Below are 21427 nucleotides of genomic sequence, written 5' to 3' on the forward strand. Positions count from 1 at the left end.
CCCTTGAACTCAGGAGTTTGAGGTTGCTGTGAGCTAGGCTGACACCACGGCACTCACTCTAGCCTGGGCAACAGAGTGAGACTCTATCTCAAAGAAAAAAAAAAGAAAAAAAAGAAAAAGAAGGACCATCATTAGCACCTTGTTCTATAACCTTTCTGAGTTTTTTGTACATATAGGTTAATATCCCTTATCTGAAATGTTGAGAAAGAAGTATTTCAGATTTTGGATTTTTTTTTGAAATTTTAGAATATTTGGTAAGCATATATAATGCAAATATTCTAAAATCCAAATTCAAAAGTCCAAAATCCGAAATGATCCAATGAGTATTTCCTTTGAGCATTATATCAGCACTCAAAAAGTTCGGATTTTGGACCATTTCAGATTTTGGCTTTTCAAATTAGGGATGTTCACCATACACACATATGCAAATACTATATTTGTAAAAATGGAAATGAGATCATACCAAACATATGGTTTTTAAACTTCCTGTTTCACTTAAGTCCTCTAGTTTCCCTTGCCTTGGTCCATGTCTCTGAGAGGCAGACTTGCTTTTTTCTGATTGAGAGACATTGGGGTTTCAATGGAAGACTCTAGCTTCTCTAGTTCTGAAGATGGTAAACGAACGGTCTAATGATAGCTGTCAAGAGCCGTCAGTGTAACAAGATATCACTCCAAAGTGAGGGGGGAAATCCTTTTGTCTGTATGGAGTTCGATCCCTTTGTATATTTGGGGCCTCATCAAAGGGAGGGTTTGAGATAGTCTTGCTTGTTTTCCACATAAAACTCAGAAAATTGCTTGATCTAAAATGCAATGTCTGTCTACTCTTTTCCATTTGTCATTTCTGAAACATTTTTTAAGTGTTAAAGCGAGTAGAGTCACAAACTGCCATGTAGTAATAATATTTTAGGTAGACAGCAAAGCATCCTGGTAGAGAAACAAAGACAGAGCTGCAGTCCATGAAAATGGAAGAGGAATAAACGTTGCTTCTGTTCTCAATCAATCTGATCTTATCTAATTTAACAAGTTAAGCAGTTTTGAATTTTATAATTGTTCTAATGGGGAACCAGTGGAGACATTATGTTATTCTAAGCATGTTCTGTTATGACAACAACATGGCCCTTTAAAGATTTTTTTATGTCTTTTATTCTGGAAGTTTTTTTCCGTATTTGAAGTCTTGCCTGGTGGCCAAACCCTAGTGTTCTGTGGCTCTGTGGAAACATGGGCTCACCTCCTGCTCCTGGGATCCCGCTCCCTCCGGCTTTAATTAATACCGTACAATAAAGTTCCTACTCTCCAGCCAAACCACCATCGGCTGTAATCTTGTCAGTTCTCATAAGCCAAACAGAAACACACACTTTTTCTTGTTGTTGTTGTTCAATTGTCTGCATCTGCTATTTAATTTCCAGAGGAACCTCGTCTTGCTGTTTTGTGTTCCCCTTTCCTCCCTTCTGTTCATTTATTTGCTTTTCATATTTTTTTTCCAAAGAAAACCATAGGTAACAAGCTCTGTGAGTCTAATACTGAAGAGTCTAAGGGCAGATGCCTCAGTTCACGACAACCTAAATACTCTTTCCATATTGCAGCATATGAGAGGAATAAAGAATTTAAAAAGCTACTCTAGCATAATAGAGAGGGACTTTAGCTTTAACTAAAGCAATGATTGAGAACCAGCACATTCTCAACCATTCTCACATGTACATGGTAGGTTGCATTCCTTCAAAGTATCAGGGTTGAATTTTAATGCTGTCCTTCCTCTTAAAGTGTGCAAAAGATTGTGTATCATGGACTGCTAAATTTGGCAATATCCTCTGTTTAAGGACTGAAACAGTCATACTTAAATGCAAATATCTCTATTTATGGACCACATTGTACCTACTTGCCTTTTTTTTTATGGATCAGAACATCCTTGTGCTTGTGGATGTGATACTAAAACATGCATTCAAATTATCCACAGCATCATAACCATCACCTAAGTCCTGCTAACGAACCCCCCTAGCTTCACTGACACCACTAGCAGCATCCTCCAAATACAAAGCGAGACGGCTTATGTGCTCTTCATGTTATTGATATTATATATGATTAGGGTATCATTCGTTAGTACCCTGCAAACATTTTTGGTACTTTAGTACTAGGAGTTTTTTTCTCTTCCTCCCTCCCTCCCTCCCTTTCTCTCTTTCTCTCTTTCTCTCTTTCTCTCTTTCTCTCTTTCTCTCCTCTTTCTTTCTTTCTTTCTTTCTTTTTGTTTTACTAAACACAAATTCTGTGTACTGTGTTAAAGTAATGGAAAGAAACTCTGTATTGCTTTTGAGCTGGAAGAAGTAAACTTGCTGTTGAAAACCTCTAACTGTAAATTCCCTGGCTTTCGTGTGAATGGAATTTCACCTCTAATGCAGCATTAGTGGGGTTTTGCACTGAACTGCCTTTTGGGGTTTGATTTGCCTTTTAGAGAAGCTGGTGTTTGACTGCATGTTCAAACACAGCATGTATTCTTATGAGCGATGTGAGATTCAAATAAACACAACGAGTGTGTTCATTTTGATGACCTCCCCATCACACATTCAAATAAACACAAATGTTCTCAAATGTATAAAAGCAGCTGTGTTTATGTCAATGTGCAAAGCACCAGATATATACATTCAGATTCACTCGTCTATCTGGAACCATGTACCTCCGCTCATCATTAAAATTTAGTGGAAAATCATGCATGGGGCATGTGTAATGTGCAATTTTCAACCATACACACATCTCTAAACAAATTTTCTTCAAGCATGTTACTGACATTTGTTCTAATTGAGGATGAAGCCTGGAGAAACTTTGAAGTTTTTGAAAACAAAACAAAGCAAAATGCAAGTTGCTACCAGAGGGCATGGCGTTTCTAAAGTGTTCTGGCAGCACCGCTAAGTCACCTTCCTTGATATTCAGAACATCAGAACAACCTTCTCTGCCTTTTTTTTTCTTTTCCTTCCCTTCATTTTCTTCTTTCTTTCCCTCCCTTCCTCCCTTCCTTCTTTAGGTTAAGCTAAACTGAGCAAAGTTCTTCCCTGCCCCACCTTCTCTTTCCTCTCCTTATTCTTTCCTTCCTTCCTAGCAAAGCCATGCAAAATGCCAGCTCAAGAGTTTTAGGTTTTTTTCTTGTTTGCTTTAACCATCATAAATGTGAGACATGACAAATCTTTTCTTCAGAACCTCAGCTGGAACTGCTCAGGCATTAATGCCGGGTTAAGCTATACTTTCTGCCTAAGAACCCACTTTCACTTTGTATGTCAGACTAAAACAACATTTCCATCTTGTATTTCTTCAAATATAAGTACAGTCTGCAGGTCTCTAGGAAAATCTCCAGCCTCCATTTTGCTGGCAGATAGCAGTAAATAGAACAAAAATAACACCTAAAGTTGACTGAGTGCTACCTATGTATCAGGGACTGTTCTAAACATTTTGAATGTTTTATCTTATTTCCTTCTCAACCTCCCTCTGGGGTGGCTACTCTCACTGCCCTCATTTTACCCATGCGGGAGGGCAAAGAAGTAGTTTCTCAAGGTCACAGGACCAGCAGGGGAGGGAGCCCTGTGGGCATGCAGGTTTCAGGCCTCTTGGTTTTTAAAAGAATCTGTAAATTCAAATATTCATAAGTGATGTCCCAATTTTTAAACATTAGCAAAGAAATTTAAATTTTTAAGAAACTCTGTCAGCTAAACAAAATACACCTGATGGCCGGATTAAGCCCCTGGGCTACCAGTTTGCCTCCTCTGACTTAAGGGATACTGTCTCTGGGTTTCCAGCATTTCAAAACCTACTATTAATAACTAATTCGATAAGTAGAAAGAAAGTAGGATTTGGAGGCAGAGAACTCATATTCACATCTGAATTCTATCAATTCCTAGTTAAATAACCTTGAGTAAGTCACTTCTATTCTCTGAACGTTAGTTTCCTCACCTGCAAAACAAAGATAATTCCTGCCTTAGGAGAAGTATTATGAGAATCATGCAATCCTCATAGCTCTTATGTAATATTTGTATTAAAGCATTTTGTAAACTCTAAGCTTTATATAATTAGAAACTGTTATCATCTCTTTACATCTGAATAGGAATGGTAGGACATGCATATTTACTGAATTTGAGGAATTGTGCCAACACATTGACCTGCAAAGTTCACCAGCAATTAGCCCCATTTTATACATGAAGACTCTATGACTCAGAGAGATTAAGGGAATTTCCTAAGGGTGCAAAATGAGTAAGAAGTGGAACTGAAATTCACAAGTTTGATTCCAAAACCTATGGGTTCCCCCCACCCTACAGTAATATAAAAACTTCTAACAGTCATTACAAATTTTAGTGGGAACCAGTTTATAAGACTTGTTGAAGTGTCAGCTTAGGGTCTCCTAGCTCGAGGTTAGTGTTTATTGATGAGGAAAGGAAAACACACACGATCTAGGGAACAGAGGCAAGGACAGAGCTGGACTGACTCCATGGTGGACACCTCTCCATGCTGGGCATGGGGATGGGAGATGCCCGAGAAGACAAAGGACAGTTCTGACATTCCTCTGCCCTTCCTCCTGAGCAAGCCAGCCAGGGGCCAGGAGAGTCCTGTGCTGCTGAGATCACGTTGGGAAGTCAGTCCAGGTGTGCCATTTGCTACTATAAAGTTTACTTGCCCACAGATAAAATCCATGTTTGCAGATACCTGCTTCTTCAGTCTGAGGGTGACACTGGGACTGCCTCTTGCCTTGTCCCTTTGGGTTATGTCTCAGTTGGTTCAGAACTCAGATAGGGAAGAGGGTCCCATCTCACAGTCCTCTTAAACCCCAGCATGAGGGGGAGGGCTAGAAGAAAGAGCTTACTCTTTTTGGCTTTGAGGGCTCCTGAGTAGTCCACCTTCTAAGCCTTTAAATAAGTGTAAAACTTCTCCTTTCCCTGAGGAACTTTAGGACTAAAAAGATTTCCATTTCTTGAGGACAAGGCCAGGTAGCTCCCTGTGCAAATCCTGGGCCTATGGCAACTTGGGAAAACCAATCTGGCTCTTTGTAAAGTCATTTGGCTGTAGCCAGTCTCCTTTAGGGTAGAACCTTTACAATCTAGGGGCTCTTTTTATGGAGTTCAGTGACCTGAGGGGGAGGGGCAGCTCCTTTACAGCTAATTTCTGTTAAAGCTCTCGTTCTAATTCTCTTTCAGTCATTAGAGAAGAAAGAAATGTAACATGGCGGCTGTAACAAATATCCAGCCCCATGGAATTATAGGATGGATGGTTTTCCCAGAAGATTCAACAGTGGTAACGATAACAATAATCAATACAAATTAGGGACATGCTTCTGTTTTAATGCACTTAGTAACCAGATCTCTTGTCCTTAAATAGGTCTAAAGGAGAACTGTGTTCTCCTAACCGACCTGAGCACTGTTGTGAAGGGGTGTGTGTGTGTGTGTGTGTGCATGTGTGTGCGTGCATGTGTGTGTTCCCTTTTCTCTTAGGGATTCTATAGCTTCCTTCATTCTTCGCCTCTCTCATATTACAGAAAGAAGGTAATTTTTCCTGGCCATTTACTAAAGCTCATTAAAGACTGGAGAGAACAAACAATGCTACTCCTCAGAGACTACCATTCAAAGTCACTCTACAATTCTCTGTTCTAATACTTGAGACAAATTAATTATTCCTTAGTGAAAAGTGTATAATTCCTATTCTTCATTTTTGGGGGGTAGGGAATAATAATGGGAAGTTTATATCTGAGTGAAAAGCTGTCTGTGCTGAAGGGAAATGAGAAAAAATGTGTGTTCTGAGCAGAGTAAAAGCAATTATTCTAATAATAATTTTAAGAATATTAATGTCTTTTTAAAGTAGATTGCCTTCAAATAAACACAGAGGTTGAAGCAATGGGAGGCTGGTTTATTTATTAATCATTCCAAATGTGCATTCTTCTAAATGAACAACTGCACTATCAACTTTGCTGGCACATATTAAATTTAGTTAAACAGCAACTTGCAAATGTCTCAAAACTTTTGTAACCAGAGACTAATTTGTTTAACACATTTAAAATGTTATATTGATGTAAAGCCCTACATATTAAACTTCAAAGGGAAAAGCTCTTGAGAGTTCCTCATTTTAAAGACTACATGCTGGAAATGAGATAGAGACAAGGCTCATTCTCTTGTTTTGTTTTGTTTTTAAATACGAGGCAGCCTGTGGGCCCTGGCCCTCATCCTCAGCGCTGTGTTTGGTCATCTGCAGAACAGCAAGTATCTAACTGTGGGGACTGTAAGGCGATGGTTAAGAAAGGTCTAGTGTTTCCCTTTCATCTCTATTAATTAATCCTGGCTCCGTTTGCCCAGAGTACGTTGCTGTTGACATCACCTTTTCCTTACACTTTAAAGAGTCCCAGGAGAGACCGACTGCAGAACAAAACTGGACAAAGAGTACATTTGGTAACCATTTTATTTCTCAATTACCAACCTAAACGTATGGAAAAGATTTGCTCGCTATCCGATTTACACAACAATTATGCTTCAAAAGTTTAGAAATAAATAACTTTTTTCTTGGACTCATTAGTTCGTCTACCAATTGTAATTGGTGTCAACTAACGAGTTTGCTCCATGGCTTGCCCTTAATTACTGATAAAAGCTAAATTGCAACTCTAGCCAATCAGAAACTAGTTTATTCATGAGAGTATAGTATTCTTTTAAAAGCTCTGTTTGTCCTAATAAGTGGTTTTGTGTTTGGCTGAAACCTTCCATAAGCCCCCTTAACATAAGCAAAGGACTCTTAATAACTACATACAGTGAAAGAATATCATTACTGCCTCCATTCAAGCAGATGAAACAAAGGGAACGTTTTATAAATTTCAAATATATACATCATGAATTTAGCAGACCCTGAAATCTCATCCATCTGATGGGAAATAGATATTAGTACCCATAAGACTGATACTGAGAATTCGTTTCCTCTCTCAATGACTACTTTTTTTTCAAAGTTTCCCTAGCCTTCTGAAACAGGCAGTAAGAAACAAGGGAAATCCAATAGAGGCATGAGGCATGTTAAATCCTAATAGTATAAACCAGGGTTGGCTGAGGCCAAAATCCCACATTAAAAATAATAGGCATTCTGGAAACAAGAGTGTTAAGAGATAGCATGTGGTGGAATCATGCCGCGAGGGAGGCCTTGGGACTGGGAAAGCCTAATTGCAGAAACATCGTCCTAAAGACAGCTCTCTTTGTTGGTGGTGGTGTTTTCAGAAAACAAAATAAACCTCTTCAGGACTATTGGGAATTCTGAAGATTGGCTCTTGCATTATAACAACTAGGATGCTTTTGGCTGCAATGATTAGAAAACCCAGTTAAAAGTGGCTAGAACAATAGGGATATTTATTTCTTCACATAAGAAGTTAGAGATTCAAAATTTCCAGTTTGATTAATTCACGGACCCACCGACATCATTAAAGACACAGGTTCTTACTATCTTTCCATCCCCTTTGCCTCAGTGTGTTGGTAACACCCTTCATGGTCACAAGATGACAGGAGGTCCAGGCATCTGATCTTCACATAACAACACCTAAAGGCAGAAGAGATGAGGCTATTTTTCCCACCACTTCTTTGTTTGTTTGTTTTAATAAAGAGCAAGGAAACTTTTCCTGGAAAGAACCTGCAGCTGACTTCTCGCACATCTTATTGGTCAGAATGAGGTCACATGCTTGCTCCTAAGCCAATCACTGGCGAGGATAACCTCAGGCTTAGAACAATCATGATTCACTTCCCGGGGCCTGTGGAGGGTCCCAGGTTTCTGCAAAGTGATTGGCACCTTGATGACTGAACAAAACCAGGGTTCCACTAGAGAAGAGAAAGGGGATGGTAGTGAATGAGTTGTTGGAAAGATAAACAACAGTGTCTTGTCACTCAATTGACATTATTATTCCAAGTAACCATTTTCAGTGACCTCCAGTCAAAAGCAAAGGGTCAATGTAAGAATGAATTCAGAAGACAGAGTTGAGCATGGAGTTCAGTCTGTTGTGGCTCTCATACCTGTTCTCTTGACAAATTATCCTCAAGTGAAGGGGACCACGTCCTGGCTCTGGAGAAGGGTAGAGAGGGCCAAAAGGCAAGGTGGGGGGAGTGTGACCTGAGGACCAGCGTGGGGTTTGCCACCAACTCTGCTGGCTGATTGCTACTGAATCCTGGACCTCTGCACTTCACTGATTTCACTGTGAAGTGAGAGAGTTGGACTCGAGGATCCCTAATATCTCCTCTGACTTTGGAATTTGATAGATTTTCCATTTTATTCTCTGCCATCTGGTATGTCTCCTTTGTCTCTTTACTCTCCAGTTGATCCAAAGGCATGCCAAAATTCTCTTCCTGCGTTTAGATGTTTCTTATCCTTTAACTCTTTCTTCTTAGACTAGATTAAAAGAGCTCAGAGGACAAGACACCTCTGTGTGCTTTGCAGAAGTGTCTTGTGTTCACTGAGCTGTCATTTACTGAGCCCCTACTCAGTGCTGTGCTGAGCACTGTGCAAAGTGCTTTGCTCACACAGAATGGGTCCTCTGTCATAATTTCCTTATCAGTTTTGCTCCAGCAGCTTTTGATGCCTTCAGATTTTTTTTTTTAAGAGAGGCAAAATAGCATTCCTGAGGTGGAGGTCATACATGTTTAGTTTAGTATTATTATGAGGATGAGGCCAGGCCTAGTCCCGAAGAATCACAATCTCTGTGAATAAGGCAGCACTCCCCGCTTCCCAATACCACCCACCCACTCATTTCATAAGCACAGTTTCCATATATGGCAACAGAGTCAGAGGAAGTAAGAGAGATAAGTTCCTGTAACTTGCCTAGGTCCTGGAGACACATGACAATGGAATGTTTAAGGAACTTTATGAAGGCAAGTGAGGGGTGATTTCACCAGAGAATGGGGAAGCAGAAGAGGAGTGATCCAGAAGATCTCTCACACAGAGAATTCTCTTGAACATGTGTTAAAAAAAAAATTCCCCAGCATCATTTTCCCTTAACAAATGGGTCATTAGTAACTTTTTAGCTTTTATGCACGTGATCAAATGGTGTTTACTCTTCTGAGTTTGACAAGCAGGTGGCTCTAGTATTTAGAGGAAAAAAATTCCTTTTTTTTTTTTTTTTTACTTGACAGCATCTTTATTTAATTTTAGAATTCTTTAGTGTGCTGAACTTCTTGGAGATGGGAGTGATTATTTTGCAATTAATAATACACAAATGCCTGACAATCAGTTCATCACAGGATCAATGGCAATAGCAAAAAAATCACCAGACCACTTTACTACATGTCCCAACATAGCACCAGCTCTAACTGTGATGAGGTTTGGGATTTTTATGTAACAATAAAAAGTATTGTGGCAGGCACTGTTTATTGCCTAACCATCAGCCATTTCCCTGCCCCCCTTCTTTACTAATCAAATCCTGATTTTTTCAAGGCAGAGATTTGTTGATTCCAGGGAAGGTGTTTCTCTTCCTCTGCCCGGGGATTTAATCAGGACTGGTCTAGGGCTGAGCACATGACCTTGTTTTAGCCAATGAGACATAAAAAAAAAGGAAGTCCATGGATACTTCCCTTCCCCAAGGAGCCATCTTGCCAAATCAGTGATCTATTTTCAACCATCATTCTAGCCTCTCAGAAGCATTTGCAGATTTGACTAATGTCCTCCTTATAACCTTTTTTTCCTGTGGCCTCTGGTTTTCCTCCAACTTTATTGCCTTCTCTTCTTCAGGTACTAGATTGGTTCTTCCTCCTCTTCATGACCTCTAAAGTTGTAGCACCCCAGGGCTCAATCATTGGCCTTTTTTCTATCTAAACTCACTCTACATGGTCTCATTCATAGCTGTAATACCTTCTATATAGTGACAATTTCCAAATTTATTTCTACAGTCCAGACCTCTCCCATGAGCTCCAAACTTACATATCTAACTGACTTCTCAAGTTTACCCTATGGATGTTCAAAGCAGACCTCAATCTTATTATGTTTAAGTCCAAAATAGAATCCTTCTTTCCCAGGCTTCCCCATTTCAGAAAAGGACAACTCCCATTCACCTGCTCATGCCAGAAAACTAAAGATCATCCTTGGTTTTGTTCACTCCCTCTAATCCCCTACACAATGCATTGGCATATACTCTTGACATTACCTTCAAAGCATATCTGGTATCTTATACCTCCCACCACTTCCACCATTTGCCCTGGTCCATGTCAACTTCATCTCTCAGACAGACTACAACAGGAATCTCTTTCTTAGTCTCTCACTTCCACTTCTGTCTCCTGTGTCAGTTAGAATTGGTTTCGAATCTCTATAAAAAGATTAATAAAAGTTTGAGCAAGATAAGTTTATTTCTCTCTCACATAAGTTTGGAAGTAACTATTCCAGCATTGTTTTGACAACTTCACAGTGTCGCCAGGGACCTATCTTTCACAGGGCCTCCAGCTTTCACCTGTCTGCTCCCTCATCCCAGAACAAGGTTTCATCCTAGTACACGACTTCCATCCTCAAGGTCATCTCATGATGAAGCTTTGGCTATTAGGTCCCCGTTTCAACTCTAAAGAAGGAAGAAATAGAAGAGGAGAGCTGCATTAGCTCTTTTAAGCACTTTCCTAGACATCCTAGCCACACTTCCCCTTACATATTATTTATTGGTCACAACTTAATCACATGGTCCACAGAGCTGCAAGGAAAGTTAAGGAAATGCAGTCTATGCAGTTATTCTAGGCACCAATATACATGGTTTTAAATTGGGGTCAGTTTCTAGGAAGGAGGAATGATAGGGGGTAAGCTTGTAGCAATTTCTGCCACATATCCCTTTAGTCAATTCTTCCCCAAAGGCCAGTTAATTTTTTAAAACATTAAATCAGATTATGACACAACCTTGCTCAACACCCTCCAATGGTTTCCCACCGTGCTAAGATCAGAATCTAAATCTGTTACACTCTCTGTCCCTTTCCCTCCGTTCTAGTGACGCCGGTTCCGCTGAGCTCCACACACATTGCCACCCCAGAGCCTCTGCATGTGCTGCTTCTGTCCCCTGAAGTGCGTTTCTCTCCAATCTTGGTAGAATTCATCATCTCACTTCCTTCAGGTATAGCCTTGCTCTGTTTCCTGATTTTACTCTTTAAAATGACGATTGTAGACCTATTACAGACTTCTATGGAGCCTAGAAAATCTTTTGAAATGTCTACCCAAATCATATCAAACACATCCCACAGTAAATACAATTTAAATATGCCTATATAAGAATTGAATTATATAGTAATTGTCAGTCGGTTACCTTTTGTAGACATTTACTTAGACCTTTATTAATTTTAATTTGTATACTTTTGCTGTTGTACTTCTGAGCTTATATGGGCACAGGGCATCACGCCATAGGACATACTGAATAAAACTCCCTCAGATTACTGTAAATTTTACCCTAACCAACACATTTAAAATGTTCTGGCCACAGAAACTTCCTCATTTTAAAATTTTAATGAATTAGAATATTAATAAATGTCTTAAAACTTATGTCGCTTCTACTATGACAGTCCGATGATCTAATAATGGTTGAGAACAGGGTTTCTCAACCTCGGCACTATTTTGGGCAGGATGATTCTTTGTTGTGGGGGGCTTTCCTGTGCTTTGTAGGATATTTAGCAGCATCCCTGGCCTCTCACACTAACGCTAGTAGTAACCCTTTGCATCCCCAATGTGGCAACCCAAAGTGTCTCCAGACATTGCCAAATGTCCACTGGGGGGCAAAAACCACCTCCAGTTGAGAACTATGGGTTCAGAAGCTGAAGTTGCACACACTAATTTATTAGCATATAGGAGTGTACCTTGGAAGGTTTCTTCAACCTCTAAAACTTTGTAGAATTCCAAGTTTTGAACCTCAGCTTTGACACTGATCTTGAGCAATTACTTAACTTTTATGACTTGAGCTCCTCAATTTTAAATTGGAGGCAATGATACCTATTGTATCAGGTAGTTAATAAGATTAAATGAGTTGCTATATGGAAAGAACCTAGCCCGGTGTATGGCACACACTGAGAGGTTCAGTATTTGTTATTTCTCCTTTCTGAGTTAAAATAGATTGGAGTGAAAAGTAATGTTTTAGTTATTTCTGATATAAACTCAGCATGTGAGCCCGGGAATCTTGTAGGGTGAGAGATTGGGGGCTTGGGGAAGTCGTCCTGCCCAACTTCTCAGAAGCAGAAGGGAATTAATTTATAGCTGCCATGAAACATGAAAACACCTAAGAGTTGTCAAAGGCACATGAACTCAATGTAAATTTTGAAATAGAAACCATGGTTCTATCTGCCTCAAATATTCAAAATAAATTCAAAATCTGATAATGTCTCACCTCCTCTTCTGCTATCTCTGTGGCTCCAGCCACCATCATCCCTGGCTTGATTATTGCAAGAACCTCCCGTCTGGGGGTCTTTCTGCTTCTGCCTTACTGCTCTGTAGTTTGTTCCCACACAGCAGCCAGAAGGAGGCTTTTAAAGTGTCAATCAGATCATATCTGTTTTCTGCTCAGAACCCTCCAATAATAACATGCAGGTAAAACCCCACATTCCCCATCTGCCCCAATCTAAACTCTGATCTCATCTCCTACTATACTCCAGACCACCTGACCTCCTTCCTACTTCTAAACCACACCTCACACATATCATCCTCAGGGTGTTTGCACTACTGATGTTTCTACCTGGAACTCTCTTTTCCTCAAAGCATGGGTCCTTTGCTCCTTTTAGGTCTTGGCACAAATGTTTTCTCATCATTGAGACCTCCCCTGACTCACCTACATAAAATTGTGCTCCACCACTGATAACTATTGCACCCTGGCTCCACTGTGCCCTGTCATTCTTACCCTGCTTTCTTTTCTTTGTAGCATGTCCCACCATCTAGCATACACTCATTTATAAATGCCATGAGGGCAGGGGCTTTGCTTTCTTTGTTGCTGTATCTCCAGTACCTTGAACACTTGTTAGCCCATAGTAGGTGCCCAATAAATGATGTTTGAATGTATGAATGAGTAGGGGATAGCAAAATTTTCATCAAGGTAAAAACAACAAGGAAAACTACAAACCATTTGTGTAAGTCAACTGATGCAGGTCCTTCAATGTCCTGTACCTACCAGACTGGTTTTCCCACTGCCCTCCTGAACATCTGTCCATAACAACTTCTATGTGCACAAGTAACATGAGGCATGTGACCTGAGAATTCCCAACAGGAGGCTCTCTTTAGGGATTTTGCAACCTGAGAAGGTAGCCCAAGGAAGGATGGGAACAGTTGGAGGTCATTTGTCTAGGCAATACCATACTAACCACCCTATTCCTGCTACAAGACCTCTGTTGAAATTCCTACTTCATAACTCTTTGGAACTCCTCTGGTTCTTGCTTTTTCCCAGACTGGTCCTCAGGCCTGGTGTTAATTCAAGAATTCCTGATGTTAATTCAGGAACCCCTGATATCTTTTAATATATTCCCTTGTGCATGAGTTAGTTATTGATATTTTTTGCTTGTAATCTCAAGTCCTAACTGATACATATCCCAATTGCAGTGAGGACAGGCCAGCTTTTTGCCTCCAGGCTCTGCTAGGGAAGGGGATTGGACAATAAGGAGCAAATAGAATAATTCCTGGTAGACAGAAAGGGGTGGCAACAAAGCACCTTATTTGGCTTTTTCTCACAGCATTTGTATTAGTTTTCTATTGCTGTACAACAAATTACCATAAATTTAGTGGTTTAAAACACCACCCATCTATTATCTCAGAGTCTCTATAGGTTAATGTTCAGGCATGGTATAGCTGGGTTCTCTGCTCAGGTTCTTGCGAGGCTGGAATCAAGGTGTCAGGTGGGACTGCCATGTCATCTGAGACTCAAAGTCCCCTTCCAAGATCACTGGTTGTTGGCAGGAGGCATGTCCTTAAGCGGTGGGACTGAGGTCCCCATTTCCTTGCTAGCTGTTGGCTAGGGACAGCTCTCAGCTACTAGAGGCTGCTCACAGGTCCTTGCTTGCCATGTGTTCTCTCCATAGGACCTCTCACATATGGCAGTCTGCCCCTTCCAGGCCAACAGGAGAGCATCTTCTGTGGCTCTGAATCTCCCTCACTTCTTCCATCACTGACCTCTAGACTCTCTTTCACAAGTGCTCACCTGATGAAAGCACTCCTACCCACGCTCCAGGAGAAAGGCTTGCAGAGGGCATGCACATTCATGGGTGGGAATCTAGGCAGCCATCTTAAGATTCTGACTACCACAGGGTTCCTGTGAGGATGCCACTTGGAGAAGGCTATTAATATACTGTACCCCTAATTATCATATGTGTTCAAAGAAGGTAAGTCCAGGACAGTTGGCTAATATCCATAGACAGAGCTTTTGTCCTGCAGGATATTCCTGGGGCTTGCTGGAGAGCAATGCATTTGGGTGCCAGTGTGAGGACTCATTAGTGTTTCTAGGACAATTGATTACACTGTTAAGTAGATGGTTGCTTTTGTGTATGTGTGGATGTGTGTGTGTGTCAAGGATCCATTTATTTGTGCACTTTGGGGTGTTTGTTTCTTTAAAAGGTATAGCCTTTACAAGCTGTCTTCTGATTGGAAGACTCACACAACAATCTCCTCTAGTCAGAAAGCAAGTGATCTCCAGACATGGGGATATAGCCAGGGTCATTGCCACCCCACACGCATCAGGAAAAGAGATCATTCTTCATCAGCCATTGGGCAAAACCGAAACAAAGTAATTGTAATATAACAGTGTCATGGGATCCATGACACCTGCTTTAAAAATAAATCTCCTGGCTTTGTCTTTTCCTTTATTTTCAATAAATGCTGCAGTATTATTGCCACTGCATTAATCTAGCAGCAGGAAACCATTATCCTATGACAACAGTATCTCCCATTAACATTATCTTTTAATTTTAAGATTGTTTAGATGACTGCTAGAAGCTACTAAATTAAAATAAAATGAAGAAGGAATTATTTTCTTTAAACCAAGTATTCAGTCAAGTTACCCACCCCAATCTTGACTGCTCTGGCAAAAGAAATACCATTATTTTTGCATCAAATTACTAAATACTATTTGGGAATAAGCTGGAATTTCTAGAAATCCAGACATGTTTTAAATGTCATCTAGGAAATAACCATTACAGTTTAAATTATTATATTGTTTTCTGCATAGCATATATTAAGAGTTGAAAATATTGGTTATTCTTCTAGAAGTCAATTGTCTTAGTAAATAAAACAATAATCAAATCACAATGATGAAAACTCAGTAAAGAAATAAAGTAAAAATCGGTCTAGTAGAGTTTACCCCGAGAAATAATTGAATTTGGAGAACCCAGCAAAACTGAGACAGGAGGAAAATAAACCTAAAACTAAAAGAGAGTTGTGATTGGTGGTGTTTGTTATTTAATGTTCTGACAAATGAACTTTAAAGTGACAGTTACATCATATTAAATTGTATCTGTAAATTTTATATCAAATATATTATAAACTTTCTAAAAATAATAACTAACTTGCCTACTGTTCATTAATCCAGAAAATTCACTTTTCTTCTATCAGCTGTATCCCAACACTTGAAGAGACCCTTTAAAATCTTTCAGTATTTGTTTCACTCCACTCTCATCTGTTCCAGTGGTCTCAGAGCTTTCTTTCTGAAAGGCAGAGGCTGGTATAACTGCAAATAAGGAATATATCTAAATAATTATTAGAATAGTGCATTCAATAGTTGAGATCTGTGATCCCCCACTCCCATCAATAAACCACACAGACAAAAATTAATAGAAACTGAGTTACTATCTCAATAGAAATTGTACTGGGAAAAAAAGAGAAAGGCATAAGTTGTGAATTCCCCTATACTGTTAATGTAGTCAAGTAGGCCATCAATATGTGTCCTATTTACTGATAGGTGCAAAATAGGTGGGGGGGAGATCAATCAAAACTCCCTTCCATAAATTACCATGACTTCTAGAAATTATCAAAACTTCACTGGAGTGTCATATGTAGTCTGCCCAGCAATGAGTTATAGTTAATAATTCATTCCCTGACTGAGCTGATAACAGGCAGATATTCTAATAATGTGCTAGGATTTACTACTGGACGCAAGCAGTAAGTAGGAATTTCAATGCAATGTTAAATGTTATCTCAGTGGAGAAAAGCAATAAAAACAGGACAGAGAGAGGCATCTGGGTACAATGCTTGGCTGTTTTAACCCTCTAATTAGAACAAACACGTATAAAGGTAGTGTTGTTTAAGTCTTCATTCTTTTTTTTGAACAAATTGTTTCCAGAGTATTGTTCTGTAATGACTTCTCCCGGCCTTATTGCCAGAGAGCACAGCAGATGGCTCTGAAAAAATGCTGAAAAGAAAGTCTATTTTATTCTTCAGTTGTTTTCCCAAACTTGAAAATGGCTTCACTGGAATATTTTCCTTTTAAAGGAAACTTCCAAAAAATTATTATCTTAGACTAAAGGTCTTAAATATATTTTCAGTGATTTCTTATCACACAGAGAAATCGACAAATTTGCTTTCTCTGTCAGAATGTTTTGAAGCTAGAAAAGAAGTGGTGATTCATCAAAAACAATTTTATTATGAAATTTGATTTATGTTGAGAAATATAAATGATGACGTTATAATGTGTACCTCTGCGTGGAGGGAACACATTTTAGTCAATTGAGTTATCCAATTTTATTATTTAAAAAAATCCATATCTGGTTGTTCTTTTTATTCTAAAAAATTTATGGCACTGTATAGAGTAGAAATGTGTGTTTCTCAAGTCTATGGACAGCTATGGATTGTATTCCCCTAATTCCAAAAAGGTCATTCATTACAATTAGATGAATAAACATTATCATATTTTCATCAACTTTTTTCATGTGCAAATAAAAAAGTGTTATACTTTAAAATACTATATTTTATTACAAATCTACACAGAAGAAAAGCTTAATTATATCAATACTATAACTAAACGTGACATTAATGAAAGAAGTTGTGGTTTGGGACACTTGAAATTTCTGAATTATTGGCCTTTCTTTTTCTAAGAATAGTTAATGGGACTGAAAGGGAGAGTGAATTAAGTCTTTAAAGCTTTAGTTTCTTTATCAACAAGTGCTATTTCCATAGTCGTGGAGAGGAACAATAATTAATTTGAAATAGAATTGCTTTTTTCTACTGGATTTTAAATTTTAATACATATTCTTAGTAATAACCACCTTACATACATACAAATGGCCCAGTCACCTATATATACACCCTCTTTTGTAACTATTACAAAATTAAATCTATCCAAGCAAAGATTTAACTAGCTTTAATAAGCATTGCCTTTTGATTCACTAGACCATTTAGAAGACCCTAATGAACATATACTCACACATATAATCTGATAATTTATTTGCAATGATACATGCAGAATATCACTTGTGCTTTTGAATATTGTTGACAGAATTCAGTCCTAGAAGCAGGTAGTGTGAGTAAGCCAAATTTTTCCTAAGATAACATCACTATGAAAGAGATTCATACATCAAGATTTGCTGATAGTTCTGAGGCAAATTTGGGAGATTTGTAAGGCCCTGTTCCTACCCTAGTAAACCTGTGTGAAGAAAATGAGTCATTTCCTGTCACTATATTAAAGTGGCCTTGTTATATCAGACAAAATGCTGGGTCACAGTGTGTTTTATTCTCTGCCATCATCTTTTCTACCTTTCCCATTATCTCCAGAAGTTTCCAATGTCCTAATCAAATAAAATAATTAAAAGCTAACTCTACCTCTTAAATTATATTTCCAATCGCAATATCAATGCTGTTTTATTTTCCTCAGTGATCTGCTGTTTTATTGTGATAAAATCAACTTCTTCACTATGCTTTTATATTACCCTGGAAAGAGGAGCTATGATAGAACTTCCTAAATGCTGATTAACATAATTTGGTGGGGTATTTACCAAATGTAGTCATCTGGATTGCTTTAAAAGAAAAAAGAAAAATAAGAATTATCTAATAAGGCAACTATTATATCTACCCTTTCTCCTGTGAAACATTTAGTGAGATATTTATAAGGCATTTTGAGAAATACTAACAAAAAGGCAGGCATAAATTCAAAGTATTATTATCAATATTTTAAAGCCAAGATATGACTCTTTGAAATATAGGCTTTTACAGATGCTGAGTTTGATGTAAACTCCTATTCTTAAATGCAGCAGCATCCCTTAAGCATTCCTGATTTCATCTGCTGGGTGATACATCCCACGCCTCAGCCTACAACAATACAAAAAACTGACACAGGACCTAACTGCCATTCCTCTGCCTTGGGTTTTCTCTATTGGTAACTACCGTTCCCTCTCCTCTCCACACCTTGCACACTTTGCAATTGTTGTCCTAGACTCAAGCTTTTCAGATTCACTTTGGAGGAGAATCTTTTAATTGCAAGAGATCTCTGTGATGGCAGCAATAAAGGTGGGCAGATTAAAAAAAAGAATTTTCCTTCCTAAAAAGACTTCCTTCAAAAACAGTTTTGCAGTGACTTTAAAAGGATAAATTTTTTTTTTTTTTCTGACAAAAAGCTGGGGCTCATTGTCTTGGAGGTTGTCACATCAGCATCAAATAGTCTGGACTTTCTCCAGGCATTGAAGGTAACATGAGTCTGTGTAGGACCTCTGGCTGTTCATGGGAGATTCTCAGAGAACTGTCACTTGGAGAATAGGACAATGATTATGACTGAAGGACTTAAATGAAGAAGAGGCAAATAATTCTGGGGTGAGCAGGGGGAATGAGGGCTTGATCTAGGATCAATGTGATTCCTACATTTAGTTAGGATTCAAGCAAGAAACAATTTGAGTTTATCTTTCTTTTCCAAAGCACAGTATTTTTATTTCTCATTGCAGATGAATAGGCTGAATGATGAATGTGTGATGCAGCAGAGGTTTCTTGAACTGTGGGGCACAATATAACATTATTCTGAGTTGGGTAATTTTACTTTATTCTAGGAATATTACTTCAAGCACTGATTTTATATTTGTTTGAAGAATGCCCGAATACACAATTCCTTTATCTGTAATGAATTTGTGTGTTTACGCAGTTTTTATGTGTAGCGTAAGTGGGAATAAAAGATTGACACTGCTACATCACACAACTAGGCACTTTCAGAGCACGAATCTTGCTACCCAGATAAGGGACTGCTAAATGCAAAGAATGCAGAAATAAAGACTACCCAGAGGTGGCGCTGTGGTTAAAGTACACCTGAATTTTGATTACAGCGAATGTATTTTACTCCCTGCCCCTCAGAAGAGAGACTGTTAGCCATTATCGCTTTTGTATTTCTACAACCACAACATAAGCAAACAAAGCGCTCTGGCAATGCACTCCCACCCACTCCAATTCACCAGGACATGTGTAAAGACCTCACTCCACACACAATTAGAGCCCAAACATTAAAACCACCTCCTAAAATGTAGGCCCCTTGTAGCCTAGAGATCTATATTCAAAGTTTTATCCATCCTTTCCTCCTTCTTTACACAAAAACTGCCTGGATCCTCTGGACAATCACTCGGTGATATCTGAACATGTGTCTGGTTAAATTTCTAACATTTCATTTTAAAAATTAAAATTTCATTTTAGTACACATACTTCTGCAAAATATTGAAAGTACCACAATTCATTATAGATCTATGCGCTAAGTGTTCTGTTTAAGCAAATCATTTTAAAAGGGAAAAATAGATAGTATTTGGCTTAATTTTCTCCTTTGTAGATGAGAAAATTAGGGCCCAGGGTAGGAAATGTACTTGCACAGGACAAATCATAACTTAATTGTAGTCCACTAAGATCTTGTGTCATCTCGTTTTGATTATTACAAATTATTAACAAATTGAAAATGAATGAGGGAATTAAAATATATTATTTGTTTATGGGGTTTCTTTCCACATTTGGTTTAACTGAGTTTTCTTGACTAAACTCAAGGAGCATTTATCTTTTGAAAGTTGGTCTTCTTTAACCACCCCCATCTGCAGCCGTTTTCTGTACACGACATTTTAATTACTATTATAGTTTTAATGATTTTTAAAAAAATGTTTTTTATATGTGCACAAGGTGAATTGATCATAACGATGAAATTGTAAATAGGAATCAATAAAATTAACTTATTTAGTTTTAAGATACTAGAATAAAGAAATGAGTATTGGAATTAGTATTTAAAATGTCCTCTGCCTGATTTTAGAGACAAAAATTACTCTTTCTTTTGCAGCCTTAATTTTGATGGTTTGAAAGACAGAAATCCCCTAAACAGACACTAAAACCGTAGATGTTTAACATCTGCATTGTCTTCCCAGATTCTCCTTCAGGTTCCTTTCCTCAGTCTAGCAGTACCGTGTGTAATACAATATGAAAACCTGTCCCACAAGGCTGGTTTTACTTAATGATACTTAGCAGAAGGGCTTTGCACTTTCATGATAATTTCCACCAGAAAAATCTCTCTGGAACTTACTAATAATAATCAGACCTAATATTAGCCTCAGATTGGAGATTTATTAAACCTATTTGGCAGAGTAGATAAAGTTGAATGACTAGGTATTCAAGCATCTAGGCTGAGCTTCAGCCTTGGAAAAAAAGACTTTCAGGCTAGCACCCTAAAAGCATTCCTCAAAACTTGATTTATACTGGAAGTGACATTTCTTACTCCCCAGAGGCAGTGAGATTGCAAATCTTGCAATTACTTTCATTGCTTTTGGGGACTATGAGAAATTCGGCCTCTCATCCTCCACAGTGGAGAGGATAGTGGGGCAAGCCTTTTCCCTTAAGTTTGTGTCAACTCTGAAAATAAAGACTGTGCTCCAGTATATTACCAGCAATTGACAAGTAGCTATGAAATGCCCACTAGGCACTTAGTTTATACCCGAGTTAATGGGGGGATAGGGGTTAATGGGGGGGGGTGGAGGGCAAAGTAGGCAGCATTTAGGTAGGAACTACTACTTAACTGCTTCTACCTTAACTAAGCTTCCATTGAGGTTCATAAATCTCCCACACCGTGAATTAAAAAACAAAACCTCCGCTAAATAACACCTCCTGTGTGTGTGTGTGTGTGTGTATGTGTTTAGTCCACTGCTCTAAGATTCAGGAAGACTTATCTTCCCAAACAGGAAGAGACCCATTTCTGAGAAACATGTAAAATAAGTTTCTTAAGGGTCTCTTCTCGGTGCTAGGGGAGGGCAATCCCCGAGGGACGAGCGAGTGGGGATTCTAAGCGTCCCCCGCGCCCTGGGAAGGCAGGTGCGACCCCCCCCCCGCGCCTGGATCCCGATCCCCGGCCACAGAGGGCAGCCCGGGCAGGGTCCCCGGCGCCGGGAGGTAGGGTCACTTCTCCCCACCTGATTCGGACCCTTGCCTTCCCCTCCCTCGGCCCGCTCCGCCGCCTCACTCTCTCCCCGCCCCCGCCCCGAGTCCCGTTTCAGTCATCCCTTTGTCCTTCCCCGGATTGGCAGGTTTT

Source organism: Eulemur rufifrons, chromosome 8, assembly GCF_041146395.1.
Source record: "Eulemur rufifrons isolate Redbay chromosome 8, OSU_ERuf_1, whole genome shotgun sequence".
Lineage (NCBI taxonomy): Eukaryota > Metazoa > Chordata > Mammalia > Primates > Lemuridae > Eulemur > Eulemur rufifrons.